The sequence below is a fragment of the Megalobrama amblycephala genome, linkage group LG3 (assembly GCF_018812025.1).
Source record: "Megalobrama amblycephala isolate DHTTF-2021 linkage group LG3, ASM1881202v1, whole genome shotgun sequence".
NCBI classification, from domain to species: Eukaryota; Metazoa; Chordata; class Actinopteri; order Cypriniformes; family Xenocyprididae; genus Megalobrama; species Megalobrama amblycephala.
In genome coordinates, this window is record NC_063046.1 from 48333079 (window position 1) to 48354093 (window position 21015).

At 38.0% G+C, this 21015-nt stretch overlaps 1 long non-coding RNA gene across 2 annotated transcripts in view; it reads left to right on the plus strand.

Moving 5' to 3' along the window:
- The window catches only part of LOC125265565, a 35592-nt gene that overhangs the window by 11894 nt on the left and 2683 nt on the right, over positions 1-21015 (plus strand). For both annotated transcript variants that reach the window (XR_007184286.1, XR_007184285.1), the window contains one exon: positions 37-165. This is a non-coding gene — a long non-coding RNA (uncharacterized LOC125265565). The remainder of the gene's footprint in view (positions 1-36; positions 166-21015) is intronic.

Below are 21015 nucleotides of genomic sequence, written 5' to 3' on the forward strand. Positions count from 1 at the left end.
AGAACATTCTTCTAAACATCTTCTGTGTTCCAGCAGAAAGTCACTCATGGTTTTGGAACATGTGCGAGGCTGGATTATGGATAGAGCCATTGGGCCTAACGCCCCAGGACCTCGGACTGCCAGGGGCCTCCAAAGCCTTAGGCTGCGCACCCCAATACTGCCAAAGTAAGCTGAACACCAGGGTCCTTAGCGCAAGGCCAGCAGACATTTCCTCATTTCGGTAGAATATAAAATGAGCCGAGTAGCATGTGCCAAACACGTCTCGGCTCATTGTCACTTATGTCTATAGAGTTTATTTTTTCCTTTTGTACATACATGTGTAGCCATGCATATCACACTATAGATCTTTTCAAAATGGTTCTAAGTTAGGATGCGAATTCAATATGCTACTTTTATGATGTATTTAAAAAAAACAAAAAATACTTGCATAACTCTATTTAGTGCCTGATTAGAAATCTCAAAAAATTGCTTTATGATGTCCTGGTTATATGCCAGTTAATGTCTTTTACATTTTTACATGCACTGCCGTTCACAAATTTGGTATCGGTAAGATTTTTTTAAAATGTTTTTGAAGTCTCTTATTCTCACCAAGGCCGCATTTATTTGATCAAAAATACAGTAAAACCAATAATAATGTAAAATATTATTATTAAAATAACTGTTTTCTATTTGAATATATTTTAAAATGTAGTTTATTCCTGTAGTGGAAAAGTTTAATTTTCAGCATCATTCCTACAGTCTTCAGTGTCACATGATCCTTCAGAAATCATTCTAATATGCTGATAAGCTGCTCAAGATACATTTCTTGTGATTATCAATGTTGAAAACATTTGTGCTGCTTAAATTTTTGTGGAAACAGTGATACGTTTTTTTTTTTTCTTTTTCAAAAGTTCAAAAGAAAAGCATTTATTTGAAACATAAATCTTTTGTATGTGTATAAAGACATTATACACGTCTTTACTGTCACATTTAATCAATTTAATGCATATTTGGTGACCCCAAACCTTTAAACGGTAGTGTGCAGAAGTGTAACTGAAGCTATAGATTGTGAAATTAATCACTTTTTCATCTTTGTGTTTTTTTTTTTTGTTAGCTTCTGTTTTGCTAGATGGCCACTCAGCATACTCGCTTAGTCAATTAGCCTTCTGGCTTATTCAATAACCAATGCAAATTTTTATACAGGTAGTTTTTTTGTTTGATCTGGCATTACAAACGGCTACAAGGCATACTCGATTGTTCATGACACGCTCTGAACATGAGTGTAAGTAAATGAAATTTTGTGTGATCTGTTCTTTAAAAAGTGGATTTAAAGCATGTTCTAACTTTTGTAAGGTTTGGATTGAACATCTGAATTGCAGAGATAGTGTGCGTAAGATCTCAAATGTATTCAGCTAACCCATAAGATCATTTAACGGTTAGGGCAGATGTGTCAGTGATAGTTGACAGTAGTAGACCTAATCCAAAATCTCACACTTGATTTAGATGAGGTCCTCTACTCAGTGTGCCGGTATTACACTTCATAAATAACTATGCGTCCTTCCCGTGACACATTTATTTGTTGAAATTTGTATGATACATAATGTGGAAACAGTGTTTGTAATGAACTGCCTTTTGATAAATTTTAATTAAATCCCATTAAACCCGGCGCTTTGTCGCATGTGTAAAAGGCGGCTGACAGTAGTTAATTAGCCTGTTTAAGCGCAGCTCGCTTTTATAATGCATTTTGCTTTGTCATCATCCCGCTTTTCCCTATAATTAGGCGTGACAGAGCGAGAGGTGCGACGTGAGGGCCGGGAAGCGTGAGCGCTAGATGGAGACAGGTACGTGTGAGGATTGAGAGTGTGAGAGGGGTTTTTTATATGGGCGCCGAGCGTTTACCTTACTGAGTACATACTACCGCAATATGCATTATATTTCCTTCTCCAAGCATAACCCCCACCGCCTACCTAATCCTCCTGCACCCTGCTTCCCTCTCCTCTCTCCTTCCTTCATCCCTCCCTCCCTCCCTCCTTCCCTCCCTCCCTCCTTTCCCCCATCTTCCCCACGCCTACCAAAAATCTCATTTCCTCTCGCGCCCTCGAGCAATGTGTGCTGCGCTAATTGTGCTAAGGTAGAGCGGCGCTTTAGTCTGTGTTTGTGTGCAAAATGTATTATATTCGCTGTGTTGTTAATGTGTGTATTTGCGTGTGTCCGCTCAGCTAGGCATAGTTCCAGGGCTTCCTGTGCCACCTGGGCATCTTAAAGTCTGCCAGTCTGTCAGTAAGGGAGACCCAGCTGGACTGAGGGCTGTGAGGGTGTGTTGGTTGAATCGGTAATGAAGATTTAGAGCCAAGAACATTAGCCGTCTTGAGCCTCAGACCCACCCAAGAGCCCCCAGGGTGCTCAACCTTGAGCTTGTTGCCCTCTATGTGATCGTGTCTCCAATTGTTCATGGCAAGATACATGTGGAGGCTTGTTTTGTTATTGCAAATGTTTATGTAGGTCCTTGAGTTTAATGTAAGAGAGATTTGATTTAATTTTTCTGAGCTACAATTATCATCTAACACCTTCTCGTTCATTAGAGACACGTGTGCTTAATAAAGGTATGCAGTGTGGTTATTGTGGAAGGTGTGAAGGTGCTCTTTGAACAAACTAAGCCATTCCAGACTTGTCATCAGTGAAATTCAATTGAACTTGTGTCTGGCATGAAATGCATAATGTTTAGACTGGAAAACTGCATAATACACAGTATATACTGTATGGACCTGAGTCAGGGTAATGCAAATTCTTGACAATTTCGATAAAGCTACTATGGAAGTTGTGAGTTTTTTAACCTTAGGATCTTTATACAGTGAATGCCATTGTAAAGACTTTAAAATTCGGCTTCCACATAATACAGTACTACTTTTTTAGATCCCTGGTTTTCCAAAGAAAAATATTTGAGTAAGCGAATTCATTCATTTAACTTGAAATTATCATGTAATCTCAACTTAAATATTTCTAGTAGTTTATCTAGCTTACTTATTCAATAAATGCTACCTTGCTAATTGGTAACAGCATAGCATATAACTTGCTGACTGAGTAAAGGAATATAAAACATTTAACACACGTCTCTGTTGTTAAAATAAAGCTCATGCTCCACTCGTCACCATTGTAACCCTACAAAAAATCAACATAACAGAAACTCTTCTAAACTAGCATACCAAAACATTTATAACACTTAAATTTAGCATTTACTCTCATTTTTGAGTGTCATGGAAAAGCATGCTGGGAAATGAAAATCCCAGCCCAGTTTCAGTTTGCCTAAATCAAAAGAAACAAGTTCATAAAACTCAAAACAATGAAACAATTCAGATTACTTAAAATGTGTCAGTTTTGTGAACTCAAAAGAAAAAGAAAGTTCCAAATACTCATAAAAGTTAATTACATTGAACTAATTTGTTTAGATAGTTTAGATCAGTTTCTTTCATTCTAACTTCTTTTGCCTAAAAATATGTTTCCATTAAATACAATATGACTTAATCATAAATAACATAATAAGGTGTTTAATATGTAAATAACATTCAGAAACTGTATTTGAAGCTAAATGATCTATAAATAAATACTGATACAAAAAAAAAAAACCATAAGAAATGACATTTATTTATTATAACTGTTTTTTTTTTTGTTGGTTTTTTTTTTTGACATGCACAATATGGACCGATGTGCACAGAGACGCACTGTTTAGGATGGGTTTGTGTTGAAGAGCTGCTAATAAGTTTATTCACATAATGCTCTCTCTTTTAAAATGTAAATGAGTGGAAATGTTAGCAGTATCATAAATGTCTAAAGAATTGAAGTTTGTTGGGTAAAATATAAGCTTATTGATGCAGTTCAGTCAGTCTGCTTATTTATTCCAACCATTACTCCTGATCAGAGGCTTCTGTAAACGTTTAGTTTATACACAGTTAGGCTTCAATTAAGTTTAATGGTGCAACGCAAAAATATTAGTAGTGCGTAAGTTGTAACTTAGTGCCCATTTACGTCAAATCTAGGCTAAGTTGTAACTTACACACAGCTGGTGCAACCGGCCCCAGGAGGATTTTAATGCTTCAGCTGGTCTGATGAAAGATTTTTGATGTTGTAGATAGCATGATATGTACCCATGCTGCATGAATACTGTTGTCTATCCTGTTTACAGGGCCGTGTGTTTGTGTGTGTATGTACAGATGCTAGGAGATCAAGGTAGTCTGGAGACACAATCTTCCCTAGAGACTGATTAGTAAACCCACCAAATGCCATTAGGGCAAAATGAATCCGACCACAATCCCTGTAATGTGTAATAAAGTGAATGGAGTGTAATGTTATTACAGTACAAACCAGACCGTGATATTAGTGGTCTTGGACACACGCACATACACACGTCAGAACGTAATAGGCTCTCTATTCACATACTCTTTCTTTTATAGAGGACAATATAAAAGTAGTGACTAATGGTAATATTTCTGAGTTATGGTATTGGACACCGTGGACTGGGTGAGATGACGTTATGTCATATATGTGTGGTTGAAGACTAAACCAAAGCATTAAACCACGAAAAGAGGCCCATGTGACCTTTTGTCTGGCTGTAATAGACCACAATTTTTCCATAATATTAGCAATCAAGACTCAAATAGCTTGGCTTTTTCTGCAAAGATATGAAACTTGGTAGTCATAAATATTCTGTGCTATTGTACGCGAATACAATTGTGAACAATGACAATAATTCAGATTTCCCTTGCTGAGTGGAGCTGACTGTTGGGTGTGATTGCAGGAAACAAAGATTTATTTCTTTAACGTCACATATCAATGTTACGTCCCTGCGACGTACTGTCACTGCACCCCTCACACATGCATTTAATTACCTACTAAATGAATAATTCATAGTTGAGCCTCAGGGCAGTAGATAATTATAACGATGAGGGTTATTCTGTTTATTTTGCTCTTTATTGTTGTTAAGATGTCAATTCCTCTCACTGCATTTCATGCATTTGAGGAGAAAAGTCACGCTCAGTTTTTAAACCAAGAAGATGAGGAGCAGGGTTTGCAGGGTAAAAAAGACCATAAGGGGATGATTTGCCTCTCACACTTTATTTTCAGAATTAAACTGATGTAAATAGACAGATGTAAATAGACAGATCATGAAAACGAGAAGAGATTTTATGCGCAGGTTCTTAATTAGTTCCCTTGTTCCCTTTAACACAGAGATTAGTCGGGGTATTTTCATGTCAGAGCTACAATATTCAGCTTCAAGTATACCATTGATTATATAATGTATACAATATCTAAAATATTTTTATGGATATTTTAATAGAAAATTTTATATATATATATATATATATATATATATATATATGTAAATGTGTTATATATTATATAATGTTTCTTTGATTTTATATATATGACCTCTGCTGTGGGCTGATGCATAACCTAGCAGTAATGGCTTGATAAATCATTTTGATTGGCTTACATAAAGCATAGACATGTCACTGATTGGTTGATAAATCTGTCTGTTTCTGGCTGTCATATATCATGTGTATATGTCCATTAGATCATCCCAGCTGGGATCAGGCCAGAGAAAGACGATGGGTGATATTAGCTGTGGGCTTTTAACAGGCGTTCAATATGTGACTGATGGCTTAAGTAGTTGTTATGACTCCATGAGTGACCTTAGAGACCTTAGAGGAACTGGTAAAGCTGGGTAAAAAAAACCCTCATCGTCCTCTTCACCACGACTAGCTATTGATTAGTGGTTTTTACGTCTGCTGATCAATGGAGCAAGACTGCTCTATATCTCATTTAAACAAGATGTCAATCAGTCTTGATCTATTGGCTGACAGGGGGCGCAGGAGGGGATTTTTCCTGTCCGTGAGGCCTTGTGGACGGAGTGGGAGCGGAGAGTGACAGGCATAGATGTTGTGGGTGTTAGGCTTGTCCAATCTAAACAGGAGCAGCATGTCGGACATGGAGCCGTCCACCTACACACATATATACTGCCACTTAACGACAACATTCCACCAATCAGCGTGTCAACGAGCTCTATTGCAGCCCAACGGTCTTTAACATGTCTGGGCCTGACCGCAACCTACGCAGCTGTCCGTCAAGAACCAAAGCCCCGCCTCCGTTCGCCCACTGTTTATAGAGCGGCGAAATGCAGTCTGAAGTGTGGCGCTATGCGGGGGGCATATGTTTGCATAGAGTCACTCACTGCAACAGGGCCTGATGCATGCTGGGAGAATGTGGGCGTGGGAATGAAAGACAGACACGTGTCTGGCAGGGTAGACTGAACGCAAGACGGTTTGAAGGAAAGACAGGGAAGACGCAGTAGAAGAGAGGAAAGCAAGTTATGGCTTGAAGTGTATTGCTGAGACACATGATGTTTATTTAAAGCAAGAATGCAAAAATGAAGAGATGTACAGAACAGCTCTGTTTAGAACTGGCACTTCATGCTTCTTGCAAAGCCAGATTTTTAACTGTTGGCATAAAATTTGGTCCAATTCTTAGTTTATTCTGGCCAAGTAGCACCCACAGTCTGTTTTTTCCCCTTTATCCAACTTTCCATTAGCGACTTACCTAAGTGCTTTTTTTTTTTTTTTTCTGACAAACTCATTTGGAGATATATTTAATAATATCCTGGCTCTTCCAAGCTTTATAATGGTAGTGAACAGGGGGTGTTTTTTGAAGCCTAAAAAAATGCATACATCCATCATAAAAATAATCAATATGGCTCCAGGGGGTTAATAAAGGCTTTCTGAAGTGAAACAATGTTTTTTTGTAAGAAAAATATCCATATTTAAAACTTTATAAACTAAAGTAACTAGTTTCTGGTAAACGACCGTACGCATACTGCACAAGTCGACTTGCGCCACAAGAGTAACCCCTGACGCGATGTATGACGGTAGATGTAGGAGTATTGTAAGCTTAGAAGCCTCTCGCGGTTTAAACAAATAGGGCTGGGCAACAAATTCAAGCTCATCTTCTCTGACATTTCTCTTTAAAAATTCTCGGTTTAGACTTCTAATTCGTGACCGGTGTTGTGTTTTGCTCTCTCCTCTGTGCTTCTGCGTTCGTCATTATGTCATGCGCCAAGTCAGAGGTTACTCTTCTTTCGCAAATCAATGAGTACGGCCGTTTGCCAGAAGCTAGTTATTATAGTTAATAAAGTGTTAAATATGGATATTTTTCCAACCCAACAGTAGTTTTTTAAATATATAATTCCAATTGTTTTCATCTGAAATAAGAAAGTCATATACACCTAGGATGGCTTGAGGGTGAGTAAATCTTGGTATAATTTTCAATTTTCAAAATATGCCTTTATCAACTTTTACTCTCTACTCAACTACATTTTTAAATAACTCTTTACTCACATTTGTGATGAGTAATGCAGTTACTCATATTTTGCATGGCACTTAACTTTTTCTGTAGCAGTTTGTTTCTGCTACAAAAGAAGCAATATCGTCATCTACAGGATATTGAAGGTATCTGGTGCGTTTTGCCCTTACTCACCCAAAACTGTCAATTATTTGTGAATGTCGGTGCATTAGAAGGTAGTTGTGAATCGCAGGTGTTTCATAGATGATGATATGACTGCAGCCGAAACCTGCACATCCAGTGTAAGTAGGCTTTGACTATTTAATTTTACTTAGGGATAGTTCACCCAAAAATTAAAATTGTCATCATTTACTCACCTTCAGGTTAGTTGTTCCAAACCCGAATTAGTTTCTTTCTTCTCTTGAACACAAAAGAAGATATTTTGAAGAATGTTGGTGACCAGACAGTTGACGGTAGCCATTGACTTCCATAATAGGAAAAAAAGTCATTTGCTACCATCAACTGTCTAGTTACCAACATTGTTCAAAATATCTCCTTTCAGGTTGTGGCATGTGCATGATCGATGTTGTTGTGGCCAGTCTGCAGTCTCCTAAGATGTTTCTGATGTCTTCTTAAAGAAAGCTCTCAGAGTCAGAAGTTCCAGGTCTTCAGAAGATAATCTTTATTGCCAAGCAACAAAGTGAGATGCCAGCTTCACATCTGATCTAATCTGGGCAAATCAACTCATTTTATTTATCATTTTATATTTATTTCTTATCGTTACAGATCCAGTGGGGATTCCTCTAGCTATCTTTTTCTTTTAGCTCCACCCTGCCGTTTTGCCACCATTGTTTATGAATCCTCCTTAATTTTATTTTTAATGGTGGCGAATCTCCAAAAATTATATTTTTTAAAAACATATTTTTAATGGTCTTTTTGGTACTTTCCACAACTTGTAATTGTTCTTTACATTGAATGCATTTACGTCTAATACTTTCTGAGCAGAAAACCCGGTGCTTTCCAGTGTTTTTCATACAGGCTATTTTCTACAGGTAATACGTCAATGATCAATGAATTTTCCCAACAATATTTAAATGCCTCAAAGATAGACAAACACACACAAGCATCGCATAAAAACATTTATGTCAATACACCTCAGTTCCCTACACCAAGTGAAGTGCTCTTCATGTTTAAGGACACTAAACTCACGCAAGTAAAATTGCGCAGTGGCTGTTACCAGGGTAACAATGCCTTTCCAAATAAAAGGAGAGCAGAACACACAAGTGCACAAGATCCACTGCTTCTTTCCATGGATCCTTGCATATGTTAATGTGTGTGTCTGTTGGGGGGAGGGGGCAAAGAAAGGTGCACAGTTAGAAGGTTGTAATCTGCTGAGACAACGGGTAACATTTTGTGCACTGCTGCCAGGAAGATTGCTGAAAAGGAGTAGCTGAGCCACTAAATACACTTCAAAAACCTAGACAGCACTTTATAAAAGTTGATATCATAGAAATAATAAATAATTGAATAATTTTTTGAACATCATGGGTAGATTTGGAAGTTAATTTCAAACTGTGGTTTTGGACATTATTTAAAGGGGCTATATTTAGAATTCAGAAACCCTTGTTATTAGCGACACTGGTGGCTGTTAAGTGAACTGCAGCCAGCAACTTCTACGATGTGGATATGTTTGCACCAGCTCTGAAATTCACAGACATCATGTCGAAAGATGAGGTAGTTTAAATTACACTGCTATGATAGTTTGATTATAAAGTAGGCCTATATTTCAGACTAGATCAGGCTATGTGAGACTATAGTTTGAATTAATCCCATTTCTTTGCATGACACATTGACATTACAGTACTGAATAGCTCTTTTGGCATCCTGAATGTAGTATAATCATTTGTTTCATGTGTCATTGAACGGAAGAGAGGTTCCCGGGGGCGTAAACATAATTCTGATTTTCCTGGCAAAAACATCCCAAGTCCTTCACATGAAAATCAGTCTACAGTTCTCTATAGAAATCAACTTCATTACAAGCTGTTCATACGTTGGCAATAAAAAAAAACGATTAAAGGGTTAGTTCACCCAAAAATGAAAATAATGGCATTTATTACTCACCCTTGTGTCTTTCTACATCTGCAAGAAGCAGTGTTTTGAAAAGCACTAGATATTGTTAAGAAGTCATTATTTTGTTTTTTTTGGCACACAAAAAATATTCTCGTTACTTTATAATATTAAGGTAGAACCACCATACCAACATGAACTGATTTAAATATGTTTTTAGTACCTTTATGGATCTTGAGAGAGGAAGTACCATTGCTGGCAATGCAGGCCTCACTGAGCCATTGGATTTCATCAAAAACATCCTAATTTGTGTTCCAAAGAAGGTTTTACGGTTGTAGAACGACATGAGGGTGAGTAATAAATGACATTATTTTCATTTTTGGGTGAACTAACCCTTTAATACATGAAAATTCTTACATATAAGAATTTAAACAGTGTTTTGGGGTATATTTGGGAAGATCAGTTTTTTGTTGCATTTAACATTTTATCTTGGATACCTTTGAATTCAAAACATTTTTTGACTTCTTTGTTACATACAAATTTATAACAATATATATTGTCTGTCATATCGATATTGGTCCGACAAGTGAAATACAATATTACAAATGTTTGCACCATGTAAATTATAGCCTAATGATCATGAGACTTCACTTTTTTTTTTAACAATAGGTAGTTGTATTTTCCTTTTACACTTTTCTAAGACTTTTCTAATCAAAAAAACAACACTTAATATTAGCATTTACTCTCCCTTTTGAGTGCCATGGGCAAAGCATGCTGGGAAATAGAAATCCCAGCCCAGTTTCAGTTAAACTTAAATGAGTTTCAGTTAAGCCGGGCACACATTTAATGACTAGCTAAAACATTCTAAGACTTCATCAACTTGGATAATTAATGTAGTTCAGATAACACAATATTTTGATTTTCAGTTTATTAAACCAATCACCTTCATTGTATTAACTCAAATTTTTAATTTCAGAGAACTCAAAATGTTAAGGCAACCAGGTAACTTAATTTTTATAAGTTAAACCAACAATTCTTTTTTACAGTGCAACAAGGCACGTGTTTCTTTATAAATTTGTTTTGTTCGGAACGATTTAGAAGTCTGGTAGTGTGTGATCCTCAGTCGTTTAGTGTATGATGCCATGTTTTTCTCTGTAACCATTTACAAAGTCGGCAAGTGATGCCTAGTGTTTTAAAAATCAGTTCAGATTATTTTTTTTTTTTTTAAATGCGTAGGGTATTCCAGCCTTAATTTTGACTGCCATTGATAATCGGAGTATAGTCCACACGACTGCGTGGCTTTCATTTTTCTGTGCCAGTGAAACAAACGTTTGATAAACAAGTGAATAAATTAAAAGGGGGGAGTAGGGGAAGGGATGACATGTTTTTCATCAGAAAAATTTAATTTCTCACTTGATCACACACGACAGAGAGTGAGTGGTGTGTTTGTGAACGTACGTCTTCTCTCAATTTTTCTGTGTGTGCGTGTGCGAGCACCTGTGAGAGTGTGTGTGAGGGATTATTATCTGTGTTGTCTTTGAAGCATTCATCCTTGAATATGCGTGCATTAAAAATATTTCTTTCCTCCATTTTCTTCTGCCTTTGTCTTTTTTTTTTTACAATCTCTTTTACTTTCTCTCATGCTCGTCTTTTCTGCATCTCCTTCAAACATTCGCTCTTTCATGTTAATATATACACACACTTTCTTCTGCAGATTTGAGCTTCTATACTGTGTGTACAGGCCTTATTGACTAACCATTGGAGGAAAAAACTATATGAAGAGGAACTAAGGAAAAGATTTTTGCTCTGCCTCAATGTGACAATTGCTCTCTTTCTCTCTCGCTCTCTCTCTCAGTCGTCCTCTGGGAGCGATGCCCCTGGCAGCAGGGTGGATCTCGTTTTAAAGGGCTTTAATTTTTAATTGAGCTCTATTCTCACCCCCCCATCTTCCCAGACACCCCCATCATTCCTCTCGTCTTCGCTCCAGGCTGGCTCTGAGGGCTACCAGATTTCACTCAGTCGTAATAAATAATTCTAATATCTACACACACTCACACACACACACACACACACACACACACACACACACACACACACACACACACACACACATCGACATACACACCCAGTTTTGGTTCTTTTTTTCCCTGGAAAAGCCCAGCATTCAGTGTGGTGTGAGTGCAGTAGTTCAGATGGAGCTGCTCTTTCTCCTCTCAATAATAAAATATGCCAGTAAAATGTCATTCCCTCCCTTAAGAGCATGGCAGAGGAAACTGATCGATTCACATTAGTTGTTCAATTGACTTTGGCTTTAACCTCCCTGCCCGTTTGCTCTCTTTCTTTCACTCTCCTCTAGGTCTCTCTCTTCCTCTCTACATTTTCGCTTATTTTAAGGAATGGTTCACCCAAAAAGAAATACTCAATCTTCGTTTACTCGCACTTGTCCTAGATCTGTATGACTTTCTGAAAATGTTCCCCTCTGCCGCACCTATCAAAATGCATTTGCACATCCGTAAACAACGAGTCGGATACGTCACACATGAGAACGTCATGTCTGAGACGACACAGCAGTTATTAATTTTATGTATTTTGTTTATTAATAAAAAATAAAAAAACTTACAGGTGTCCACTAATAACTTTCTTGATCATTTACAAGTGCAATATGGACTTTTTATTTCATACAATTTTTGCTTTGTGATGAAAATATCCTTGAAATTTACTCAATACTTTTACTGAAATTAAAAAAATAAATATATATTTATTATTTACATTTTTTAAATATATTTTTTTATTTATATTTATTATTTTTGATATTTATGTGTTGGTTGTGTATGTTGACATTTTATTGATTTAAAATGTGTTTATTTTATTTAAACAAAGTGATCACTCCTTTTCTGTTCCATATTAATTTTCAGTTTAAAGTGAATGATCTGCATTGGTTTAAATAAGACGCATTATATTCTCCCTTTCAAACACTGTCCTTCCAAATCTACGCAAAGTTCATTTTCATTTTTGGGTGAACTCTTCTTGTAAGGGTCTTACTTTTTCAACAGATATTTTTTTGTCCTGTCAGAGTCTGTTTGTTTCTCATGATTCATTCGCAGTGGTTTCCTGTCCTTTCCTCTTTGTTCTCTGCCCTTCTGTCCCTTTCTTAAAGACAGTACATAGCTCTCTCTTTCTCTTTCACTCTCTTGTTCCTTCTCTCCTGTGGCGATTTGATTTGATCTTGCTGCCAGTTCCAATTCGCACCTTCTTTACAGTGATTGCCGTCATTAAGTCCATTTTTTTTTTTTTTTCATGCCTTTCTGCGGACGCACACACAAACTCGCACACGCTTTATCATTGTGCCATTCCCCGCTTTTAAAAGCACCCCACTTTTCCAGCTTAGCTTCTTTTTATCTGGTTAAAAACGTTTAGGCCAGCAAGATTCCAGCTTGATGCCTTACATTAAGCAAACGTTTGTCCGGTCTGCAATTGTTACCTTATCTCCACTAACGCTGCAGGCACCTGGCTATCTTCAGCATTGTATCGACGCTGAATCAACGTAACGGCATCGTTCAAAGCCGACGCGCTTATCTGAGCAGCCTGTTTTTTCAGATGGGATCCCAATTTGGACTCTTGTAGTGGAGAAGAGAGTAACAGACGGGTGAGGATGTGTGTGTGTGTGTGTGTGTGTGTGCACAGGGGGAAGGTGGAGAGGGAGGTCAGAGGTCATTGTAAGAGAAACTGATGGCATAAGGTCATGGGGGGGAGGTATGTTGAGGTTAAAGGGGGGTTTGGTTAGTTGGGGTTTAGGGGTTAAGCCTCTATAGGATTGAGTCTAAAGTTAATATCCAGGCGGCCCACCAGCCCAAGTCCAAGCAAAAACCACTGTCGCCCCAGTCTATGAATCAACAACAGGTCCTTTGACTCCAGTCCTACAGCTAAAGCATATGTGAGTGTGTGTGTCTTCAGATTAAAACCCCAGCTGGGAGTTTCCAACTTCATTTTATATCCTTTTAAAAAAAATCTGTTGTTCCATTCCCGTAAGGAGACATGCCGCAGCGCGATCCTGTCACCGATGTCAGTGCCATTCTGTGGGTATTTCTGTCCGGATGGCGCCGTTTGCCAGCCTTTGCGGTCGTACCCTTGATGTCACACCTCCTTGTTAGACGCACAAACGCCCTCATATGCGGCTCTTTTAAAACAGGAAGCCGGGGCACCACATTTCACACACTGTGATGTAGAGCACATGGCAACATTTATTTTAAACCTTCATTTCTGTCTAATTAACAAAAACGAGATTTACAACCGGCCTAATTTAAACCACCGTTACACATGCTACGCACATGTGCATTTATCTGCCGTTGCATGTGTGCATTTGTGTGCGCTGCAAAGCGGAAGACAGACATAAATCCTCACCGGTGTCACTGCAGTCGCATTTATTAAAGCTCACCGTTGAGCGCGACTGTGTGTGTTTATGTGACTTTGAGGTCGTCGTTGTCGTTTTCTTTTATTGTTTTTTTTTGTTTTTTTTCTTGTTGCAGATCAGACGTGACACCCCCCCAACTACTAAACTACTTTTTAGGGACTTAGTAATTCATTTCACAGCACTGTGTCCTAACCATCAGCAACACCACAAAATCATAAGCAACAATACTTTGTCTGTCTACCAGAATGTGAAAATTCTGTGTGACGAGATGCAATCAGTCATAAATTGCAGTCAATCAGAAGAGAATGTAGATGGGTTGCTTGCTATTTGTTTGCACAGTCCTTGTATTTTTCATGACTTTCATTTTGCTTTCTTAGACAGAGTACATTTTTGGTTCCAATGTTTCTCAAATCCCATAGTCTCTCTCTGTCCATATTTGTTGTACTCTGGTCCAGTGAGATTTCAGATATGTGGAAGAGCAAATCAACCAACTAAATTCCAACATGTGAATGGCAATAAACCTTAATTTTCCAATATGCAAACAAATTTTGGGGACTTTAATTCATTTAAAAAATCCACTTGGCTCCAGAATCTGAGGAGTATGTGTATGACACTTGTAGATGTGTGTGTGTACTTGTACAACTATCTTTTTAAGGGCTGGTTTGAGTTTTAGACCATCAGAGTGAGGACAAAGAGTAAAGTAAGGACATTTTGTACCATGAGAGTGAGGACAAAGAGTAAAGTAAGGACATTTTGGTCGGTCCACACTTTCTGAGACCCCTTTAAGGGCCTGTTTGAGGGTCAAGGCATGGTTTTAGGATAAGGGTTGGGGTTAGGCACTTAGGGCCAGATATACTTACAGCATGTGCCAGTGCAAACCCTCTTTTGGCTTTAAAAAAAAAAATGCTGTCAGGATTTATAAAGATATGCAGTGAAAATTTGGACACTTATTTTTGCGGCTGACCTTATTGCATATGCATTTGTTGGAGTTTCCCTTTCAGATGCAATATTTATGTAAGGAGAGTATTTAAATGAATCATGCAAAGTGATTTACTAAGGTTTACGGTAGTAAATTTGCTGGTATTTGCGCCATTATTTACCACCCAAAAGAAGCGTGTCTTAAACAAGACACTAATTTGCGCTGCTCTTGTTAGATTGCGTTGGTCATCATGGAAATGATCCGGCTGCGTCTGTGTTCTTTAATTTGGGTGTTGTCAGTAGATCACACACTGAACTTTCCAATCCCATCAGGGTTTTTTTGGAATTGCGCTCTCACGCTAATTTGCCCTGTACAGTAAATCTGGCCCTTAGTTGTGATGGGTAGGGTTAGAGTAAGGAGTTAGAGTTTGCAATGTGTCAATGAATGTCCTCACACCCCCCTGAGTGTGTGTGTGTGTGTGTGTGTGTGTGTGTGTGTGTGTGTGTGTGTGTGTGTGTGTGTGTGTGTGTGTGTGTGTGTGTGTTGTCCTGGTAAACCCTACGTCATGGGGACAAATGTCCACACAAAGATGGCAATATCAGAAATCCTTGTCCTTGTGGGGACATTTTTGGTTCCCATGAGGAAAACAGCCCATAAATCATACAAAATTATGTTTTTTTTTTAAAATGTAAAAATGCAGAAAGTTTTTTGTGATGGGTAGGTTTAGTGTTGGGGGACAGAATATACAGTCTGTACAGTATAAAAATAATTATGTCCCCATAAAACATGAAAACCTAGTGTATGTGTGTATGTGTGTGTGTGTGTGTGTGTGTGTGTGTGTGTTTGAATTCTATACGTAATTCTCTTGAAGCTTGTCGGGCCTCATTATGGCAGGAGGAAAAAGCAATAACTGACATGAGCTCTAATCTCCCATAAGACCTTATCGGCCATATACCACCACACAATCTGTGGCCTTTAAAAATACTCACCTCTATAAAATGAAGGGACGAGGAGTTTGACTGACTGAGAGAGAGAGAGAGAGAGAGAGAGAGAGAGATAGAGAGAGAGAATGTGCGTTATGGGTTGAAAATCAAGGAAAGGAGGGAAAGAAAGATGGAGTGATAGAGTGAGACAGGAAGAGAGAGGAGAGGCGCGTGTGTGCTGACAGCTCCCGCAGTCTCTGTGGGGTTGGTGTCTCATCCCTGACATTTGGAACAATATTGCGCTAGTATGAGTCTACGACACACACACCCATCTCTCTGGCTCTGTCCTGCGGGTGTGTGTACGGGAGGTAGATTTTTTTTTTCTCTATAAGCTATCGTTTGTTCTAAGAGGAAGCAAGAATGATATAATGCTATTTTTGTGCATTTCAGCAGGTATAATGCCTTCTCTTTTTCTCTCTAGGCAAACTCTGTTCTGTTGTGCTGTTTTATTGAGTGTTATGTCCATATGGATACAATATATGATGTGAAAATCACATGGGCAGGAAAAAGCAGTGACATATACACACAGTGTGTGTGTGTTTTACTCATAAAATATTATAAGGGACATTTGATTTCTATTGCAGCTAAACGCACTGATGCATTACTGTAAAAATGGCTGATAGTAATACAATAATTATATAAGCAAATATTTTCTGAGGTTTTTGCTTAAAGGACATGTTAAAATAAATTCTCCTAGCACCGCTTAATATTTAGAGACAGCTATATGTAAACATTCCTTGGTTTGATTCAGTTTAAACGATGAATCGGGAGTGTTTCTGGAAAAAAAAAAAAAAAAATTGCAATTCTGTTTGAGCCCTTTCCTAAATCGCTCACTTGATGTGGATAATTTAGTGACTTCACTGATAAAGAAATGAAGACAAAATGCAAAATATAGATCATAGTTCACTCCAAAATGAAAACTGTCATCGTTTACATTCTGTCATGTTGTTGCAAACCTGTATGATTTTGTTCCTTATGGAACATAAAAGAAGAAGAATGTCTCCATGTCCCCTTTGTCTATATATAAGAAATTCAATGGGGTCCAATATTGTTTGTACCCCAGTGTGCTTCAACATATCTTTTGTGTTCTGCCAAAGAAGAAAGTCAAAAAGGTTCTCTTTTTTTTTTTCATAAAATCCTCTTATATCATATGCAATTTCTGTGTTGATCTAAGAAAAATTTAGCTCGTTTTAACAATATATGTAGATTATATATAGTACAGAACAACCTGTAGTAGACCAAGAAGACCAAAACAGTAATTTTGCAATGATCTTTTCAAATGAAGTGTGCAGATTGTGAAAAGATTGTAAAAGCATGCACACACACACACACACACACACAAACAAACTGTTTGCTGTAGTGGAAAGAGAAAAAGATTTTCTTCTCTTTGTTCTTAAAGTGCTCTGTAGTCATCCAACACAAAAAGCAGTGTAGCATTAAGGGAAATATGAAACATTTTGTACAATAATGATACAATGTGTTGTTTTTCATTGCTGTATTTATTATTGCTGTATTTGGCTCTTTGTGCATGTGTGAGTCTGCGTGTTTGTATTTAGGGACAAGGATGCTGAAAAATGGTTTAGAATCTATAAAACCTGCTTTTTAGGGATGTCCTCAGAGGAAAAGGTATATGTAAGCAAAATATCATTTAATTATTCAAAAAATGCGCATTTTTATCATTTGGATTTGGATGAGAGTGTAGTACAGTATTTTTAGTTTAGCTGTAGACAAGGTAACGTGTGTGTGTGGGTCCTGTAATCCCTACATTATGGGGACCAAATGTCCCCTTAAGGATAGAAATACCAGTAATTGTTGCATTGTGGGGACATTTTTTGGTCCCTATGAGGGAAAACAGCTTATAAATCATACTAGGTGATGTTTTTTGAAAATGCAAAAATACAGAAAGTTTTCTGTGATGGGTAGGTTTAACATTAGGGTTAGGAGATGGAATATACAGTATAAAAATCATCCTGTCTAGGGTTATGTCCCCTACATTGTGGGGACCAACTCTCACAAGGATATTAAAATATGAAATTGCCTACATTAAGCAAGTAACATTAATATTAAATAGTGACTTAATGAAATGTAAAAATGCACAGGGTTTTTTGTTAAGGTTAAACTGTCCCCAACATTGTAGAAAATCTCTGTGTGGGTGTTTTAGTCCTGGGTTAAATACTATTTGCTGCAAATGTCTATCCAAAAATAGCTTCATCAAGCTTTAAAAAGCGCAATTTTTAAATGTCACTTTCTGCGTTTTAGGCAGAAACAATTAAGAAGTCCTGTCAAATCTAATTCCAGACCTTAAATTGAATGCATTTGTAACAGGTTTAATTATGCAGATATGTACCTGGAAACGGCGTTCTTCTAGTTTCACCACATTGTGGATGGAGAGAGCGAGTGAGTTTGTTCAGTTAGCTGAGTGTACTCAACTAATTACAGCTGTGAGCGTCACGGCACTAGAGCGCTAATATTATTCCACACAACTCTGTGAGTGTGTGTGTGTAGACATTAATTCATACAGACCCACTAAATGAGTCTGTTTAATTAACAGAATATGGAAGTACATGTTCACCAGAATGCAAAAGCCATCAATCACATACTAATGCACACGGAAAACACACTCACTTTCTCCAGCAGTATGGTTTCCATTAGGTTTGAATATCATAGCTTTCGGTTACAGGACTGAACACTACTGTGTGTGTGTGTGTTTATATTTTTGCGCGTGCCCTGCAGCTAGTACGATCTGTGTGTGTGTGTGTGTGTGTGTGTGTGTGAACCGTGCGCATCCTACTCTCCATGCTTTTGCTTCATAAAAACGCTGCTTAACTTTCTCGTTCTCCAGAATGAAAAGCAGCTGTGGAGACTTTCACTCATACACACATCTATTTTATCTCCGTTTTTTCTTACAGACACAACCATGCCCTCTGCCAGCTGTTGTGTATCCACCCATGAAAGAATTAGTTTGAATGTGGCAATAACAGTGTAAATGCTTGCATTTGTGCCCAGAGCATGTGTTTGATGTGTAGTAATGGTTTCTTTTGGGGTGTTTTTGCAGTGGGCAGTTCTTTTTCTCCCTCTACTGTCGGAGAGCAGCGCTGCAGTCACCACTTGTTGCCTCGGCAGCTGATCCTGGGTCAGTTGTTAGCGATTATTTATATATTTCAGCATCGATCCGTCTCTCAGCCTGATGCCTCTCTAATCCTGCACTGATGAATGTGGTGATGCCTGTCGGGGGACACCAGATAAATCAGTGTGTGTGGCGATGCACGTACAGTACGAAACACACACTGATGTACAGCAGAGAGCTTGTCGTAATTATGTTGCATCAATGGAAAGCCTGTTGGGTGAACATGAGGCTACACACACACACATGTCATACAGGCAAAAGATGCACTCAAGAAGATGAACACCATCCATCTATGTATCTTTTCATCTCATTCTCCCTCTTTCAGTGATGGCAAATGTATTCAGCCACTGTCCCATTTCCATTCATTGTTTCTGGGTTCGTCTCCGGAGATTCACAACCACCTTCTGTTGGAGAGCGAGGGAAACAGGGTCACTACAGACGGAGGGAGAGATGGAGATGAGGAGGAAAATGGGAAATGAGGAAGCAGGCAGTGAATAAAGTCAGAGGGATGATGGTAAATAAAAGACGAAAGGCCATGTTCAAAAGTATTTGAGACAGATAACTCACAGTGTGTGTGAGTGACTTTTACAAGCGCTCCAGTTTTATGAGGCCTATCTAACGTAATGTGTCCTACTCTGCCAACACTTTGCTCTGTTGACTGTCAAGGTTACTCCCGTAAGACCACAAGATCGAGGTTGAGCAAACGCATGCATGATGCTCTGTCATGCACACGTATAGCAATAATATCAGTATTTTCACTGCTCCAGTAACAGTTGATGTTGTTGCTATAAATCTCAATGTCATCATGAAAAATACTAGTAGCTAAGTACGCAAATTACATCATTCAACTTTAAACATTTATGATGACTGCATTTGTGGCACAGTTTGATTCAAGACAAACCCTCAGTCTTGGATTATTCAGTTTAATATTTGTGGATTGTGTGTGTGTGTGTGTGTGTGTGTGTGTGTGTTATATGTATGTACAGTTTTATAACATTATAAATTAGTAAATATATCTATATTTATTTAGTATTTTTTTTAAAGATTGATTAATTTGTACATTTTATATATATATATATATATATATATATATATATATATATATATATATATATTACAAACCAGATTCCAAAAAAGTTGGGACACTGTACAATTTGTGAATAAAAACAGAGTGCAATAATGTGGAAGTTTCAAATTTCAATATTTTATTCAGAATACAACATAGATGACATATTAAATGTTTAAACTGAGAAAATGTATCATTTTAAGGGAAAAATAAGTTGATTTTAAATTTCATGGCATCAACACATCTCAAAAAAGGTGGGACAAGGCCATGTTTACCACTGTGTGGCATCCCCTCTTTTTATAACAGTCTGCAAATGTCTGGGGACTGAAGAGACAAGTTGCTCAAGTTTAGGAATAGGAATGTTGTCCCATTCTTGTCTAATACAGGCTTCTAGTTGCTCAACTGTCTTAGGTCTTCTTTGTCGCATCTTCCTCTTTATGATGCTCCAAATGTTTTCTATGGGTGAAAGATTTGGACTGCAGGCTGGCCATTTCAGTACCCGGATCCTTCTTCTACGCAGCCACGATGTTGTAATTGATGCAGTATGTGGTCTGGCATTGTCATGTTGGAAAATGCAAGGTCTGCCCTGAAAGAGACGACATCTGGATGGGAGCATATGTTGTTCTAGAAATTGGATATACCTTTCAGCATTGATGGTGCCTTTCCAGATGTGTAAGCTGCCCATGCCACACACACTCATGCAACCCCATACCATCAGAGATGCAGGCTTCTGAACTGAGCGCTGATAACAACTTGGGTTTTCCTTGTCATCTTAGTCCGGATGACATGGTGTCCCAGTTTTCCAAAAAGAACTTCAAATTTTGATTCGTCTGACCACAGAACAGTTTTCCACTTTGCCACAGTCCATTTTAAATGAGCCTTGGCCAGAGAAAACGCCTGCGCTTCTGGATCGTGTTTAGATATGGCTTCTTTTTTGACCTATAGAGTTTTAGCCGGCAACGGCGAATGGCACGGTGGATTTTGTTCACCGAGAATGTTTTCTGGAAGTATTCCTGAGCCCATGTTGTGATTTCCATTACAGTAGCATTTGTACAGTGTCCCAACTTTTTTGGAATCGGTTTTGTGTGTGTGTGTGTGTGTATATATATATATATATATATATATATATACACA